We start from the raw sequence: 18,461 nt of genomic DNA, 5'->3' as shown, positions 1-18,461 counted from the left end.
AAGTTCATTATACAAGAATTTAGTATGTCATAAGCACTTAAACATTTGACATTTAATTGTAGTAGTATGCATGTTGGTTAATTTTCTTATGACCCCATGATGAGTTTGAGAAAAACTCAAAGAATTAGAATATCTGGTTCTATTAAATTCTTACATATATCTTGCTGAAATTTTTGTTCATTAATTTATATCCAACTACATAAAGCAAATTTGCAGGGAAAAATAATAATAAATAAATAATGACATCTCCAAATATTTTCCTAGGAAGCTGTCCACCATATATTAAATTATAAACCAATATGTCTGAATACTATACCATTGAATCACATGTACAGTCAGTTCTGTATATCCAACGGTTTCATATCCTGCAGATTTGGAAGGCCAATTATACTATACCATTTTACATATGGTAAAATGAGCATCTGAGGATTTTGGCATCCATGGGGAGTCCTAAAACCAATCCCGCTGCAGATAACAAGGGACCATCATATATGCTTACATCTGCATTTTTACATCTGAAAACATATGTGCTAAATTATTACTGGTGGCAACCTCTGAGTAGGGGGCAAAATTGCCTTCCACTTCATACATTTCTCTGACTGCAGTTTTTGCATTCAGCTTACATTAGCTTGCATTACTATTGTAAACAGAACAATTTAAACATGGTCTGCCGCTTGGGGTTGGCAACTCACCTGCAGATGAGGTAGCCAGTCCTGTTTAAACCATGGGTACAGTGGACACCCATAAGTCTGTCTATAAAACAGGTGTCCCTGATCACCTACCACATGCCCTCACCTCTTCATCATGTTGTGTTATTTTCCAATGAATTTAGCACCACTTGACACTCCATATATTTACTTATTTATTTATCTCTCTCCCCCACTAGAACGTAAAGTATGTAAGGGCAAGAACTTTGTTCTTTTCCTACTTCCTAGAACAGTGCCTTCAACTTAGAAGGTGTTATACAAATATTTGCTGAAAATGAATGTATGAATTCTTTGCCCTTTCACACTACACTCTAGTCACACCAGAGGCTGCCCCTCCAGAGCACACGTTCAAGCCCTGTGCCTTTAGTACCTTTTCCCAATACCTGGGCTGTCCTTTCCTCATTCAGGCAAAATCCTCTTCCCCCAAGCCCAGTTCAAATGATGTCTCCTCGGTCAGGCCTTCTTCGATTTTTCCTCTATTTTCCTGCTGCACTTGATTCTTTTATTATAATTAACCCACTTTATAGTCACTACATGTTTACCTTTGTAGATAACTGCAAGTTGCTACTGAACAAAGACTTCTAGTCACCTCTGTATCCACGTGCCCTAACAACAAACCTATAAGCCTCTCGGTGTTTTCTAAAACAATTTATTTTCTGAGTCTCTACCAATTCTAGGGAGTGGATAGTAGAGTCTCCTCCTCTTTATCAGTGAGCCTGGCATCTGTGGGAGGGGCTTAGAGCAGAGGAAACCACCAACGGATCATAACTAAGGTCCTGAGACTGCAATGGCAGAGAGCATGGTGAAGTTAGCCCACTGCATGCAGAACACCCACACATGAGTCAGCATATGCAATGGACTACATTTGGTATACATGTGCACAATCAAGATTTACAAATGTGTTCTCATGCACTCGTAAGGATCTTCTAGCCCACGCGGAACAGACAGAACACACACAAACGAGCCTGGAGGAAGTGAGAGGGCCAGCAGCTGCACCCTAACATCTTAAGGGGTAACATTTCTGTGACTACAGTTTACACAAATCACATAATTTGCCTCCTTTCTTGACACCCTGGTTATCACGGGCAAGGACAAGCCTCTCAAGTTTTAAAGCTAAAGTACAGGGAAGATCTGTGTATAGGTCTTAAGATGTTTAAGAGCTAGTACCTGCATTAAGCATCCAGGTTATAGAATGAAAATTTATCTTGAAATTCCAGTCTCTCCTTCTCTCTCTCACCTCCTATCCCCTATCTTCCCACCTCCATCTCTATTCCTTCTCCCCTACTCCCTGTTTTATGTATATATGTGCATCATTTTATATATACATGGAATATTTACTGTCTGTCAGGTTTATTTAATAAAGTGCACACTCCTCAGCCTAAATTTAGAAAGAGGACAAGATGAACACCTTCTCCTGTGGGTCACTGGTGTTCCAAAGACGAAAGATTCCTCAGTCTTAAAACACAGCAAATACCATGTTCCTTCTGACAGTTAGATGCTAGAAAAAGGCAGGAGGAGCCTTACAATTCAGACAGTATTAAGACCCACTATCAACAGAGTAGATCTTAAAGCAGAAACAAGAAAACACCAGCCTTCTAAGCTCTTCCTGTCTGAAGATACGGACAAGAGGTGGTAGTGTTCTCCCTCACTTGCACCCAAAGGGTAAAAGCAGCAAAAATATCTTAAACACATGATAAGGAAGCCACTCTTCTGGTCCACTCTCTTTTGTTTTGCTTCTACGGATCTGTCCCACTCTGAACCTTTGCTTTTTCTTTTCTCTTTTATATACGCTAAGAACCTGAGAGGCTTAACCTTTTCTTCCACATCTCAACCAATAAATAGGACAAAAAACATTTTTATCTTTTTATGTATTTTCCATTCAAATTTTTAAAAAAGAGGTAAGTAAGCTACTTCAGTTCATATTTCCACAAAAATCACTTTCCAAACTAAACTAAATTATTTGTGACCATAAACAGGAAAAACACCATACCCTATCAGCACCATCAGACATTTCCACCTTAATGTTACGAAACACAACAGGCCTAATGTCAGAACTATTAAAAATGTTAAAAATCCCCAACCCCACTCAAAATGCATATCAAAGTTCAGGTAAAGAAAAAAAAAACAGAAACAACTCACCATTATCTTTATTTTCTTTCAAAAACCCATTAATAGCACATGGGAATTTAAAAATTGTGTCATCATCTGGCACCTGATGCCCAATTGTACAAATTCTTAAATAACGAATAGTTTCTGGTAAGTCCTATAAGGCAAAACCATGAAAATATGTATTACTTCATTTGTCAGGAAAGAATAAAAATTTAATTAGAGAAGGCAGAATATAAACCAAGAGAGTACATTAAACTTAGTATGTCAGTCATTCTGATGAGAGCCATTTTTTCCAAAGCTGCTTTAACCAGTAAGTATCACTTGATTTTCATTGAAACTGCAGAAAAATCACAGTTACTAGGCATGCAAAAGGAAAAGCAAATCTATGTGAATGAACGCACATGTAACTCAAAAGGATATAAACAGTTCTACCTACATTTATGTTCTATCTTATATTTCAAGGGCCACAAAGCGGCTGTGATTTAAGTAGAATAGTAGAATAGAGTCAAAAGAACTTGGATTCAAATTACGAAATAGAGCAAATTTCAGGCATTGTTGAGAACTGGTATTCTCGGGGTGGGAGAAAGTAGACTATCAATAGAAGACAGAAAAGGATAAGTGAGAATTCTGTAGTTCTGAATTTAAATGGGAAGTAGCAGTATGTACCTATGACATATTTTATATTGAAAACAAACATACATATCTCCCAGCTCTGACCACTGAAAAAGTCTAAAAACAACTGATGTCATATCAAAAGGACTCAGGAGTCACTGAGAAGCTCCAACTAGCCAAAAACAGGGCCTCATTTAGAATAATAACTGTAACGGAGTCCACGGTGATATGAATAAATAAATTTTTAAAAATTGGTCATCACTGGAGGATATTTGTGAATCAACTCATTATTTTGAAAACTGTTAAATAAAAGAAGAGAGCTTCCCTGGTGGTGCAGTGGTTGAGAGTCCGCCTGCCGATGCAGGGGACACGAGTTCGTGCCCCGGTCCGGGAAGATCCCACGTGCCATGGAGCGGCTAGGCTCGGGAGCCATCGCCGCTGAGCCTGCGCGTCTGGAGCCTGTGCTCCGCAACGGGAGAGGCCACAGCAGTGAGAGGCCAACGTACCGAAAAAAAAAAAAAAAGAGTCATGTACCAAAATGTTCATTGCAGCTCTATTTACGATAGCCAGGACATGGAAGCAACCTAAGTGTCCATCAAGAGATGAATGGATAAAGATGTGGCACATATATACAATGGAATATTACTCAGCCATAAAAAGAAATGAAACTGAGTTATTTGTAATGAGGTGGATGGACCTGGAGTCTGTCATACAAAGTGAAGTAAGCCAGAAGGAGAAAAACAAATACCGTATGCTAACACATATATGGAATCTAAGAAAAAAAATGTCATGAAGAGACTAGTGGTAGAACGAGAATAAAACACAGACCCAATAGAGCATGGACTTGAGGATATGGGGAGGTGGAAGGGTAAGCTGTGACAAAGTGAGAGAGTGGCATGGACATACATACACTACCAAATGTAAATTAGGTCGCTAGTGGGAAGCTGCCGCATAGCACAGGGAGATCACCTCTGTGCTTTGTGACCACCTAGAGGGCTGGGATAGGGAGGGTGGGAGAGAGGGTGATGCAAGATGGAAGAGATACGGGATCATATGTATATGTATAACTGATTCACTTTATTATAAAGCAGAAACTAACACACCATTGTAAAGCAATTAGAGTCCAATAAAGATGTTAAAAAAAGAATATATGCAACTTGTAGAGACAGTTTACAAGCAAAATAAAACCTATCAGAAAAATGAGGCTTTACAAAAAAAAATCCTATCACAACAGTATCATGCCAAAAGCTAAGCATATATCATATTAAAAGTTCAATAGTTTCAATTTTAGAATTGACCTCCAAGCCACAAAACCTCACTAAGAGATTCCGCAAAAGCACTTGCACCCAGGTCACCCATGAGCGTGTCTTAGCTCAGAGTGATGCACCTCAAACCAGCCATACAGTCAAGATCAGATCTCCTGGAAGGAAAACTCTCAGCCCAGGTGTCAGATGCCTTCTGGTGGTCTGATACTTCACAGATTTCACGGGATGAAATTAAGATGCTTGAATAAAGAAACAGGGTGTGCCTACTGAGTATGGCTTATTACGTCAGAGATTCACACACACACACATATCAAGCATATATGGCAGGGGAATCAAGCTGAGAAATTAAAAAGCCATTCTGGTTTACGAGTCCAGTGACCCAGATTCTAGTCTGTCAGTGATTAGATTCTAGCCACTGGATGACCTGTTTCTGAACAGTTATGTAAAGCTGGATAACTCAATGACAGTCTAGGAATTATTTTCCTTAGCTTCTAAGTCAGGGAATGGGTCCTAAATTCTATGATTGCTGAGGCTCTAAATGTCATCATTCTGTCCTCCAATGGTCTCCAAACACCTGACTGGGTAGGGTAACCCATAAGAAAACTTTTTAATATGCATCTTATTTATTAACAAATTATATACACAAAGTTCTATACATATAATGTATGTATATTATAAACCACACAGATATTTTTAAAATGATACAAAGGAAAATAAGTTCTAATATTTTCTTTTCCTAAATCTAAGACATTTTATTATTATTATTATTATTATTAAATATTTATTTATTTATTTATTTGGCTGTGTCGGATCTTTAGTTGCGGCATGCCAGATCTTTTATTTGTGGCATGCGGGCTCTTAGTTATGGCATGCATGTAGGATCCAGTTCCTTGAGCAGGGATCAAACACGGGCCCCCTGCACTGGGAGCGCAGAGCCTTAACTGTTGGACCACCAGGGAAGTCCAAGGCATTATTTTTAAAACTGTATTACCAAACGGATCTCACATGCTACCTAGGGTATGCACACAGACTTTAGAGGCCTGGACTATGCACAGCCAGTTTGATGTGCCTTGGGAAAATAATCGTTTCACATTTCACCACAAGTCTTGTCTTAAAGACATTCAATTCTTTATATTCATAAAATAAATTTTGGTATTAGGGAACACTGAGTTTAAATGAAAAAAGTCTTATCACATTCTTGAGAAAATAAAGGACTCAAAGTGCCTTTGACACTCTAAAACGAAAATTATGAGTGTCATTTTTCTATTAACAGTAACTTCTAAAAGCTCCAAGCAAAAATAACAGCAATCACTTACAAATTAGTGATTGCTAATAACAGCAATCAATGACTGTAATTAATTACTGTAATAAATCAAAAACTATTTATACAAATTAGTTCATTTAAACCTCATAATGAGGCACAGAGGTTAAGTGATTGGTTCATGGTCACTAGCTATGAAATGGGAGAAAGGGAACTGGAACCTAGGCCATTTGGCTTCGGCACCCGTGCTCTTGACTGTTTTCAATCCCAGGGGTCAACGGACTTGCCCTCTATAGGATCAAAGAATTTTTCAATTTTTAAAATCTAAATTTAAACATTTCCAGCTTTGTGGGCTACACAGTTTCTGTTGCAACTACGCAACCCCACTGGCGTAGGGTGAAGGTAGCCATAGCTACCATGTAAACAACGGGTGCCACTATGTTCCAAAAACACTTTCTTTACCAGGTGACAGGCTGGATCTGGCCCACCAGCCATAGTTCGCCCATCCCTGATCTGCACCATCAAACTATTAAAAAGGCTTCGTGTCAAATTATTAAATAACTTTAGGCCTAAATACAGTCATTATAACCACTGTAAAGTTGTTAAGGCATTATTTTTAAAACTATATTTACAAATTGCTGATGTAGTGATTTGTATTAGCTTATAAACTACAGCAGCTGGTAAACACTTGATTGATTTAAGTCTTGAAGACTAGAATGGCATAATTTTTCACAGTATCACAATCAACATTTTCAGTAAATAAAAATACATAAAAATATTATGAGGTATTATATATTAAATCTCTTATTTCTAAAGTTAAGTGGACTATCTTTACTAAATGGTAGAATCCCAAACTGAAAACTGGTCATATTCTTTCAACACAACGAAAGCTGCACTCACATGTGTCAAAAGACAAAAATTAACTTCCATCTGTATCAATATATTAATGTGCTTCATTCACATATGTTTTCATGAAAGTTCAAACATAAAAAAATCACCTTTAAGTTCTTGGCCATGTGATCTGCTCCCTGCCATGTCACATTACACCCCATGAAGTTTACTGTCTTCAGAGAGATAGAGTTCTTTACATCTTTGCAAATAACTAAAAGGGAAAATCACACACACACACAATAAGATGAAGAGCCTATACATTTGTCAATCTTGACTTATTTGCTTTTCTTGAGTCTATTGGAGGTTTATAGCCACATTCGTAAAATCATTAACTACAGTCTTCCCAAATAGGTAACTGATGAACAGATGCATTCTAAAATTGTCAGTAACAAAGTGTTATTCCAGTTAACAGCAGCAGTTTAATTGTATTTAGATATTAAACCTGAATACACTGAATACTGCAGACTTTATTCCCAACCACTCAGTAAAACACTACATACCTTTTGAGACATAGGAAAAAAAGGAAAACCCTAAAAATCTGAAGACTCTTCCTATTTTCATTTCCAATGACACTTCCCAATCTTGATGATCAATCAGTGATTTAAATGTCAACTATAAACCCAGTATTTTATCAGCTGCTATGCAGTATACTAGAGCCATAGAAGAGAGAGGACCTCAAACCCTCTGCTCCCTCAAACTGAAAGGCAGGCTTCCTGACCCCTCCAGACCACTACACGACACAGGGAACACACACTAATGTTTCAGGACTCCAACTAACAGTCACCTGCTTTGTGATTACTTCCATGACACACCCCCACTAACACCACTGAGTTTGCTGCTCTTACGGGACATGACATATATTTCCTATTTTAACACATACCACAGTGTGTTATAATTATGATTGCAGATACATGTTCTAACAATTTAAAGATCACGATGACATTTTTGCTCTTTACATCTTGCTATTTCCCTTCCCATAACATTTCTTGAAGAGAAACATTAAAATACACACAAACAGGGCTTCCCTGGTGGCACAGTGGTTGAGAATCCGCCTGCCGATGCAGGGGACACAGGTTTGTGTCCCGGTCTGGGAAGATCCCACATGCCACGGGGCGGCTGGGCCTGTGAGCCATGGCCACTGAGCCTGCGCGTCCGGAGCCTGTGCTCCGCAGTGGGAGAGGCCACAACAGTGAGAGGCCCGCGTACCGAAAAACAAAACAAAACAAACAAACAAACAAAAATACAGACAAACACAAAATACAGAAAATATACAAAATGTGTGGTTTGTGGCTTAACAGAAACTTAAGTAAATCAGTTGTGACAGTAGCCAGCATGACAAACTTCCACGGTACAAAGGAGAATGGACCAAGTTTTGAGCAGACACAGGAGACACTCCAGGCATGAACAACACCAAGAAAAGGTACACAGGAAGTAACGTGGTGTGTAGGAAATCATGAGGCCAGTCTAATGAGAAGGGACTTAAACAAGACTGAAACTCACTTTCTAAACCTCTATCTCCAAGTGGACAATTCGCAAGACACAGGTCCACCAAAGTGGCTGATTTATTCAATCCCTTTAATGGGGAGAACAAGTTTAAAATTTTATTGCTATAGTTTGCCCCAAAAGCAACTATCAAATGTTGGCAGGACACAATGAAGGCTTACCTTTGTTAACATAGATAAGTCTCTCTCTCACAACTAGCCATGTAGTTCCACGTTCCTTAGCGCACCGACGCACTTACTCAGAATTTAAGAGCTTTACACAACTAGAAGGACACATCTTTACTTCTTATCGCAGGAACATGACTTCTGTAAACTTTATTTCTGTCACAACCTAAACCAAAATTATTGTAAAATGAGTGATTTAAACCATATATTTTATCACCATTAAAAAGCATCTAGGGGGAGCGAGAAGATGGCGAAAGAGTAAGACGCGGGGATCACTCTTCCTCCTCACAGATACATCAGAAATACATCTACACGTGGAACTTCTCCTATAGAACACCCACCGAACGCTGACAGAAGACCTCAGACCTCAGACCTCAGGCAAGAAACCCCCCTCGTACCTTGTTAGGGCAAAAGAAAAAAAGAATAAACAGAGACAAAAGAATAGGGACGGGACCTGCACCAGTGGGAGGGAGCCGAGAGGGAGGAAAGGTTCCCGCACACTAGAAGCCCCTTCGCGGGCGGAGACTGCGGGTGGCGGAGGGGGAAGCTTCAGAGCCGCGGAGGAGACCACAGCCAACAGGGTGCAGAGGGCAAAGCGGAGAGATTCCCGCACGGAGGATCGGTGCCGATCAGCACTCACCAGCGAGAGGCTTGTCTGCTCATCCGCCGCGGCGGGCGGGGCTGGGAACTGAGCCTCGGGCGGATCCCAGGGAAAGATCTGGAGTTGGCAGAGCGAAAACAGCCTGAAGGGGTTAGCGCACCACGGCGGGCCGGGAGGGAGTTCGTGAGAAGTCTGGAGCTGCCGAAGAGGCAAGAGACCTTTTCTTCCCTCTTTACCTCCTGCTGCGCGAGGAGAGGGGTTTAAGCGCGCCGCTTAAAGGAGCTCCAGAAACGGGCGCGGAGCTGCTGAAGAGACAAGAGACTTTTTCTTGCCTCTTCGCTTCCTGGGGCGCGAGGAAAGGGAATTAAGGGCACCACATAAAGGAGCCCCAGAAACGGGCGCGAGCTGCGGCTGTCGGCGCGGACAACAGAGACGGGTGTGGGGCGCTACGGTTGCTGCTGCCGCCACCAAGAGGCCTGTGTGCGAGCGCAGGTCACTCTCCACACCGCCCCTCCCGGGAGCCTGTGCAGCCCGCCAGCGCCGGGGTCCCGGGATCCTGGGACAGCTTCCCCGGGAAAACGCGCGGCGTGCCTCGGGCCGGTGCAGCGTCACGCCGGCCTCTGCCGCCGCGGACTCGCCCCACATCCGTGCCCCCCCACCCACTGCCTGAGTGAGCCAGAGCCCCCGAATCAACTGCTCCGTTAACGCTGCTCCTTTGACCCCGCCCTCTCTGAGCGAAGGGCAGACGCCCTCGGACGACCTGCGCACAAAGGCGGGGCCAGGTCCAGGGCTGAGCCCCAGGAGCTGTGCGAACAAAGAGAGGGGGTGGTCCCTCCCAGCAGCTCAGAAACAGCAGGTTAAAGCTCCACAGTCAGCTTGAAGTGCCCTGCATCTGTGGAAAACCTGAATAGACAGCGAAATATCCCAGGTTGAGGAAGTGGACTTTGGGAGCAAGATATACTATTATTTTCCCCTTTTTTCTTTTTGTGAGTGTGTATGTGGGTGCTGCTGTGTGAGATTTTGTCTGTATAGCTTTGTTTTCACCATTTGTCCTGGGGTTAGACCGACCATTTTTTTTTTCTTTAATAGAAATTTTTCTTCTTAATAATTATTTTGTTATTTTAATAACTGTACTTTACCCTACTTTATTTTGTCTTCTCGCCTTTCTTTCTTCCTTTCTTCCCTCCTTTTCCTATTTCCCTCCTTCCTTCCTTCCTCCCTTCCTTCCTTCCTCCCTTCCTTCCTTTATTCCCTCCTTCCTTCCTCCCTTCCTTTCTTCCTCCCTCCCTTCCTTCCTTTATTCCCTCCTTCTTTCCTCCCTTCCTTTCTTCCTCCCTCCCTTCCTTCCTTTATTCCCTCCTTCCTTCCTCCCTTCCTTTCTTCCTCCCTCCCTTCCTTTCTTCCTCCCTCTCTTCCTTTATTCTTCCCTCCCTTCTTTATTCCCTCCTTCCTTCTTCCCTTCCTTTCTTCCTCCCTCCCTTCCTTTCTTTATTCCCTCCTTCCTTCCTCCCTTCCTTTCTTCCTCCCTCCCTTCCTTTCTTTATTCCCTCCTTCCTTCCTCCCTTCCTTTCTTCCTCCCTCCCTTCCTTCCTTTATTCCCTCCTTCCTTCCTCCCTCCCTTCCTTTCTTCCTCCCTCCCTTCCTTTCTTTATTCCCTCCTTCCTTCCTCCCTCCCTTCCTTTCTTTATTCCCTCCTTCCTTCCTCCCTTCCTTTCTTCCTCCCTCCCTTCCTTTCTTCCTCCCTCTCTTCCTTTCTTCCTCCCTCCCTTCCTTTCTTTATTCCCTCCTTCCTTCCTCCCTTCCTTTCTTCCTCCCTCCCTTCCTTTCTTTATTCCCTCCTTCCTCCCTTCCTTTCTTCCTCCCTCCCTTCCTTTTATTCCCTCCTTCCTTCCTCCCTTCCTTTCTTCCTCCCTCCCTTCCTTTCTTTATTCCCTCCTTCCTTCCTCCCTTCCTTTCCTCCTCCCTCCCTTCCTTTCTTCCTTCCTTCCCTCCCTTTCTTCCTTCCTTCCCTCCCTTCCTCCTTTCTTCCTTCCTTTCTTGACTTTCTACTTTTTTCTCCCTTTTGTTTTGAGCCGTGTGGATTAAAGGCTCTTGGCACTCCAGCCAGGTGTCAAGGCTGTGTCTCTGAGGTGGGAGAACTAACCTCAGGACACTGGTCCACAAGAGACCTCTCAGCTCCACGTAATATCAAACGGCGAAAATCTCCCAGAGATCTCCATCTCAACACCAAGACCCAGATTCACTCAAGGACCAGCAACGAACAGTGCTGGACACCCTATCCCCAACAAAGAGCGAGACAGGTCTACAGCCTCATCCATTAGCAGAGAGGCGGCCTAGAATCACAGTAAGGCTACCGACATCCCCATACACGCCCCCAGACGTGGACCTACCCACCAGGGAGACGGGATCCAGCCTCATCCACCAGAACAGGGGAACTGGTCCCCCCAACCAGGAAACCTACTCAACCCACTGAACCAACCTCAGCCACTGGGGACAGCCACCAAAAATAGATAGAAATTCGAACCTGCAGCCTGCAAAAGGGAGACCCCAAACACAGTAAGATAAGCAAAATGAGAAGACAGAAAAACACACAGCTGATGAAGGAACAAGATAAAAACACACCAGACCTAACAGACGAAGAGGTAATAGCCAATCTACCTGAAAGAGAATTTAGAATAATGATGGTGAAGATGATGCAAAATCTTGGAAATAGAATAGACAAATTGCAAGAATCAGTTAACAAGGACCTAGAAGAAATAAAGAGGAAGCAAGTAACGATGAGCAACACAATAAATGAAATGAAAAATACTCTAGACGGGATCAGTAGCAGAATAACGGAGGCAGAAGGACGGATAAGTGACCTGGAAGATAAAATAGTGGAAATAACTACTGCAGAGCAGAAGAAAGAAAAAAGAATGAAAAGAACTGAGGACAGTCTCAGAGATCTCTGGGACAACATTAAACGCACCAACATTCGAATCATAGGGGTCCCAGAAGAAGAAGAGAAAAAGAAAGGGACTGAGAAAATATTTGAAGAGATTATAGTTGAAAACTTCTCTAATATAGGAAAGGAAATAGTCAACCAAGTCCAGGAAGCACAGAGAGTCCCATACAGGATAAACCCAAGGATAAACACGCCGAGACACATAATAATTAAACTGTCAAAAATTAAATACAAAGAAAACATATTAAAAGCAGCAAGGGAAAAACAACAAATAACACACAAGGGAAGCCCCATAAGGCTAACATCTGATCTTTCAGCAGAAACTCTACAAGCCAGAAGGGAGTGGCAGGACATATTTAAAGTGATGGAAGGAAAAAAACCTACAACCAAGACTACTCTACCCAGCAAGGATCTCATTCAGATTTGATGGAGAAATTAAAACCTTTACAGACAAGCAAAAGCTGAGAGAGTACAGCACCACCAAACCAGCTTTACAACAAATGCTAAAGGAACTTCTCTAAGCAAGAAACATAAGAGAAGGAAAAGACCTACAAGAACAACCTGAAACAATTAAGTAAATGGTAATAGGAACGCACATATCAATAATTACCTTAAATGTAAATGGATTAAATGCTCCCACCAAAAGACACAGACTGGCTGAATGGATACAAAAACAGGACCCATATATATGCTGTCTACAAGAGACCCACTTCAGACCTAGGGACACTTACAGGCTGAAAGTGAGGGGATGGAAAAAGATATTCCATGCAAATGGAAATCAGAAGAAAGCTGGAGTAGCAATTCTCATATCAGACAAAATAGACTTTAAAACAAAAACTATTACAAGAGACAAAGAAGGACACTATATAATGATCAAGGGATCGATCCATGAAGAAGATATAACAATTGTAAATATTTATGCACCCAACATAGGCGCACCTCAATACATAAGGCAAATACTAACAGCCATAAAAGGGGAAATCGACAGTAACACAATCATAGTAGGGGACTTTAACACCCCACTTTCACCAATGGACAGATCATCCAAAATGAAAATAAATAAAGAAACACAAGCTTTAAATGATACATTATACAAGATGGATTTACTTGATATTTATAGGACATTCCATCCAAAAACAACAGAATACACATTTTTCTCAAGTGCCCATGGAACATTCTCCAGGATAGATCATATCTTGGGTCACAAATCTAGCCTTGGCAAATTTAAGAAAATTGAAATCGTATCAAGTATCTTTTCTGACCACAACGCTATGAGACTAGATATCAATTACAGGAAAAGATCTATAAAAAATACAAGCACATGGAGGCTAAACAATACACTACTTAATAACGAAGTGATCACTGAAGAAATCAAAGAGGAAATCAAAAAGTACTTAGAAACAAATGACAATGGAGACACGACGACCCAAAACCTATGGGATACAGCAAAAGCAGTTCTAAGAGGGAAGTTTATAGCAATACAATCATACCTTAATAAACAGGAAGCAACTCGAATAAACAACTTAACTTTGCACCTAAAGCAATTAGAGAAGGAAGAACAAAAAAACCCCAAATTTAGCAGAAGGAAAGAAATCATAAAGATCAGATCAGAAATAAATGAAAAAGAAATGAAGGAAACAATAGCAAAGATCAATAAAACTAAAAGCTGGTTCTTTGAGAAGATAAATAAAATTGATAAACCATTAGCCAGACTCATCAAGAAAAAAAGGGAGAAGACTCAAATCAATAGAATTAGAAATGAAAAAGGAGATGTAACAACTGACTCTGCAGAAATACAAAAGATTATTAGAGATTACTACAAGCAACTCTATGGCAATAAAATGGACAACCTGGAAGAAATGGACAAATTCTTAGAAATGCACAACCTGCCAAGACTGAACCAGGAAGAAATAGAAAACATGAACAGACCAATCACAAGCACTGAAATTGAAACTGTGATTAAAAATCTTCCAACAAACAAAAGCCCAGGACCAGATGGCTTCACAGGCGAATTCTATCAAACATTTAGAGAAGAGCTAACACCTATCCTTCTGAAACTCTTCCAAAAGATAGCAGAGGGAGGAACACTCCCAAACTCATTCTACGAGGCCACCATCACCCTGATACCAAAACCAGACAAAGACGTCACAAAGAAAGAAAACTATAGGCCAATATCACTGATGAACATAGATGCAAAAATCCTCAACAAAATACTAGCAAACAGAATCCAACAGCACATTAAAAGGATCATACACATGATCAAGTGGGGTTTATTCCAGGAATGCAAGGATTCTTCAATATACGCAAATCAATCAACGTGATACACCATATCAACAAACTGAAGGAGAAAAACCATATGATCATCTCAATAGATGCAGAGAAAGCTTTTGACAAAATTCAACACCCATTTATGATAAAAACCCTGCAGAAAGTAGGCATAGAGGGAACTTTCCTCAATATAATAAAGGCAATATATGACAAACCCACAGCCAGCATTGTTCTCAATGGTGAAAAACTGAAACCATTTCCACTAAGATCAGGAACAAGACAAGGTTGCCCACTCTCACCACTCTTATTCAACATAGTTTTGGAAGTTCTAGCCACAGCAATTAGAGAAAATAAAGAAATAAAAGGAATCCAAATAGGAAAAGAAGAAGTAAAGCTGTCACTGTTTGCAGATGACATGATACTATATATAGAGAATACTAGGGATGCTACCAGAAAACTACTAGAACTAATCAATGAATTTGGTAAAGTAGCAGGATACAAAGTTAATGCACAGAAATCTCTGGCATTCTTATACACTAATGATGAAAAATCCGAGAATGAAATTAAGAAAACACTCCCATTTACCATTGCAACAAAAAGAATAAAATATCTAGGAATAAACCTACCTAAGGAGACAAAAGACTTGTATGCAGAAAACTATAAGACACTGATGAAAGAAATTAAAGATGATACAAATAGGTGGAGAAATATACCATGTTCTTGGATTGGAAGAATCAACATAGTGAAAATGACTGTATTACCCAAAGCAATCTACAGATTCAATGCAATCCCTATCAAATTGCCACTGGCATTTTTTACAGAACTAGAAAAAAGAATTTCACAATTTGTATGGAAACACAAAAGACCCCGAATAGCCAAAGCAATCTTGAGAACGAAAAATGGAGCTGGAGGAATCAGGCTCCCTGACTTCAGACTATACTACAAGGCCACAGTAATCAAGACAGTATGGTACTGGCACAAAAACAGAAATATAGATCAATGGAACAGGATAGAAAGCCCAGAGATAAACCCACACACATATGGTCACCTTATCTTTGATAAAGGAGGCAAGAATATACATTGGAGAAAAGACAGCCTCTTCAATAAGTGGTGTTGGGAAAACTGGACAGCTACCTGTAGAAGTATGAAATTAGAACACTCCCTAACACCATACACAAAAATAAACTCAAAATGGGTTAAAGACCTAAATGTAAGGCCAGACACTATCAAACTCTTAGAGGAAAACATAGGCAGAACACTCTATGACATCAATCACAGCAAGATCCTTTTTGACCCATCTCCTAGAGAAATGGAAATAAAAACAAAAATAAACAAATGGGATCTAATGAAACTTAAAAGCTTTTGCACAGCAAAGGATACCATAAACAAGACCAAAAGACAACCCTCAGAATGGGAGAAAATATTTGCAAATGAAGCAACTGACAAAGGATTAATATCCAAAATTTATAAGCAACTCATGCAGCTCAATAACAAAAAAACAAACAGCCCAATCCAAAAATGGGCAGAAGAACTAAATAGACATTTCTCCAAAGAAGATATACAGATAGCCAACAAACACATGAAAGAATGCTCAACATCATTAATCATTAGAGAAATGCAAATCAAAACTACAATGAGATACCATCTCACACCGGCCAGATTGGCCATCATCAAAAACTCTAGAAACAATAAATGCTGGAGAGGGTGTGGAGAAAAGGGAACACTCTTGCACTGCTGGTGGGAATGTAAAATGATACAGCCACTATGGAGAACAGTATGGAGGTTCCTTAAAAAACTACAAATAGAACTACCATATGACCCAGCAATCCCACTACTGGGCATATACCCTGAGAAAACCATAATTCAAAAAGAGTCATGTACCAAAATGTTTATTGCAGCTCTATTTACGATAGCCAGGACATGGAAGCAACCTAAGTGTCCATCAACAGATGAATGGATAAGGAAGATGTGGCACATATATACAATGGAATATTACTCAGCCATAAAAAGAAATGAAACTGAGTTATTTGTAATGAGGTGGATAGACCTGGAATCTGTCATACAGAGTGAAGTAAGTCAGAAGGACAAAAACAAATACCGTATGCTAACACATATATATGGAATCTAAAAAAAAAAAATGTCATGAAGAGATTAGTGGTAGGAGGGAATAAAACACAGACCTACTAGAGCATGGACTTGAGGATATGGGGAGGGGGAAGGGTAAGCTGTGACGATGTGAGAGAGTGGCAGGGACATATACACACTACCAAATGTAAATTAGATAGCTAGTGGGAAGCTACAGCATAGCACAGGGAGTTCACCTCTGTACTTAGTGACCACCTAGAGGGGTGGGATAGGGAGGGTGGGAGGGAGGGTGACAAAAGAGGGAAGAGTTATGGGAACATATGTATATGTATAACTGATTCACATTGTTGTAAAGGAGAAACTAACCCACTATTGTAAAACAGTTATACTCAAATAAAGATGTTAAAAAAAAAAAAAGCATCTAAATTAAAAAAAAGCATCTGCTCTGTGCTAAGGATTGGAAACGACTCCTGCCCTTAAACCTTCATTAAGGAGATGTATAAACTCAAAATTTCAATCACATGAGATAAAGTACCATAACCTTTATGCACAGAGGTTCCTATGGAGGCAAAAAGTTATATCTAAGTGACGGCTTCAAGATAACCCTGAAGTACAATGTAGAAAGATGAGACCATGCAGAGTTGGAGTACAAGGTACATTAACTGCACAGGGAGCATCTGTGCAAAGACACTCAAGGCTGACACCTGCTGGGCACAGTAAATACTGCAGGTGGCGATGACTTAAAGGCCAGGGGTCCAACTGTGAGAACAGACAGAAAGGAAAATAGAGATGCTGGCCTAAGCAAGCCTGGGAGACAGCATGGACTGTATCCCACAGGTGATGAGGCCTGGGGCTACCAATGGCTGAGTAAGGGTGCCTCCGCTGATTAGAAAAAGGCACCCCGCTGCTGAAGGACTGATTAGATAAAGGGAGTGATCACAAAAAGCTCCCCTTCCTCAGGGTCAAAGAGCCCCAGGAGGCTCAGCAGAGCACAGTTCAGACTACAGGCCTCTGTGCAGAGCACACGCTGGGCGGCTAGTATGCACTAACTCTGTGTGGGCAAGCCATTAGCAGCATTATTTTAAGCGTATCTTCTTACGTTAGAAGATCACTCAACCTGAGTAGGCAGATGAACTCAGAGGAACTGAGCCCAGGGGCCGTGAAACCACCCAGGAGCTTCTGCCATAGTCCAGGCAAAATGTAATATGGATGAAGAAGCAAATTTAGGAGGAGGCCATAATCCACAAGCTAGACTCACTGGATGAAAAACATAAAGTTCAGTGAAGGACCTCTGAAGAGAATGGGCTCTGCAATCAACTTTTCTTACATTCAATATAAAATATTAGGCAAAATTAAGTACCGTGGCCTTTCAGGTCCCTTCCAGCTCTAATTTCTTTTAATTTCTAACTTATTTCTCTGGTTAAGTAAAGTCCCTTCAGAGGTACAGAACAGTTCCTACACCTGAATGGGATGCAAAGAATAATCTGACTTCTCTTCACCAGGGGATGAGTTGAACTGTCCTTGCAGAAGAGATAACAGATGGTATCTGTTATCTGGGTGTGAACAGATGTTACGTATGATCTGGGTGTGAACCCCAGATCCTAGAAAAGGGCCAGGCACACGACAAGTATTCAGCTTTCTGAAAACAAATGAACCATCATTTTCTCTCCTCAATCTTCACACCCTTCCTCTGCTGGCTACTTTCTCTCAACTTATAAACATCCTCAAATATACTCACTTAAAAAACTCTCAGACCTATGATTCTTTGTATCATCTTGTGGGTAACCTAAGAATCTCGCATGCCTTCAAACACCTGTCCTCGCAAAAAGCCCAGATCTGAACCTTGGGCCCAGACCCATCTATGAGGGCCCTCTAAAGCACGGAAGATGGAGTAAGATCCTCTCCCCACCCCCAATCCCTTCCTACTGAGCTCTGTATCGCACAAAAAGTTGCAGCTGTAAACTGTCACCCATGTTTGCTGCCCTTCCTTTTCCAGCTGGTCACCAGGCCCCACCCATTCTCTCTCGGATCTCCAAAATCCAGTCCATCCT

The 18,461-nt window shown here is 41.1% G+C and overlaps 1 pseudogene; it reads right to left on the bottom strand.

Moving 5' to 3' along the window:
- LOC131755777 (RNA/RNP complex-1-interacting phosphatase-like) overlaps positions 1-18,461 on the bottom strand; it is a 91,926-nt pseudogene that overhangs the window by 23,422 nt on the left and 50,043 nt on the right.

Source organism: Kogia breviceps, chromosome 4 (genome assembly GCF_026419965.1).
Source record: "Kogia breviceps isolate mKogBre1 chromosome 4, mKogBre1 haplotype 1, whole genome shotgun sequence".
NCBI classification, from domain to species: domain Eukaryota; kingdom Metazoa; phylum Chordata; class Mammalia; order Artiodactyla; family Physeteridae; genus Kogia; species Kogia breviceps.
Note: the sequence above shows the minus strand (reverse complement) of the source record. Positions and strands in the feature narration are given on the sequence as shown.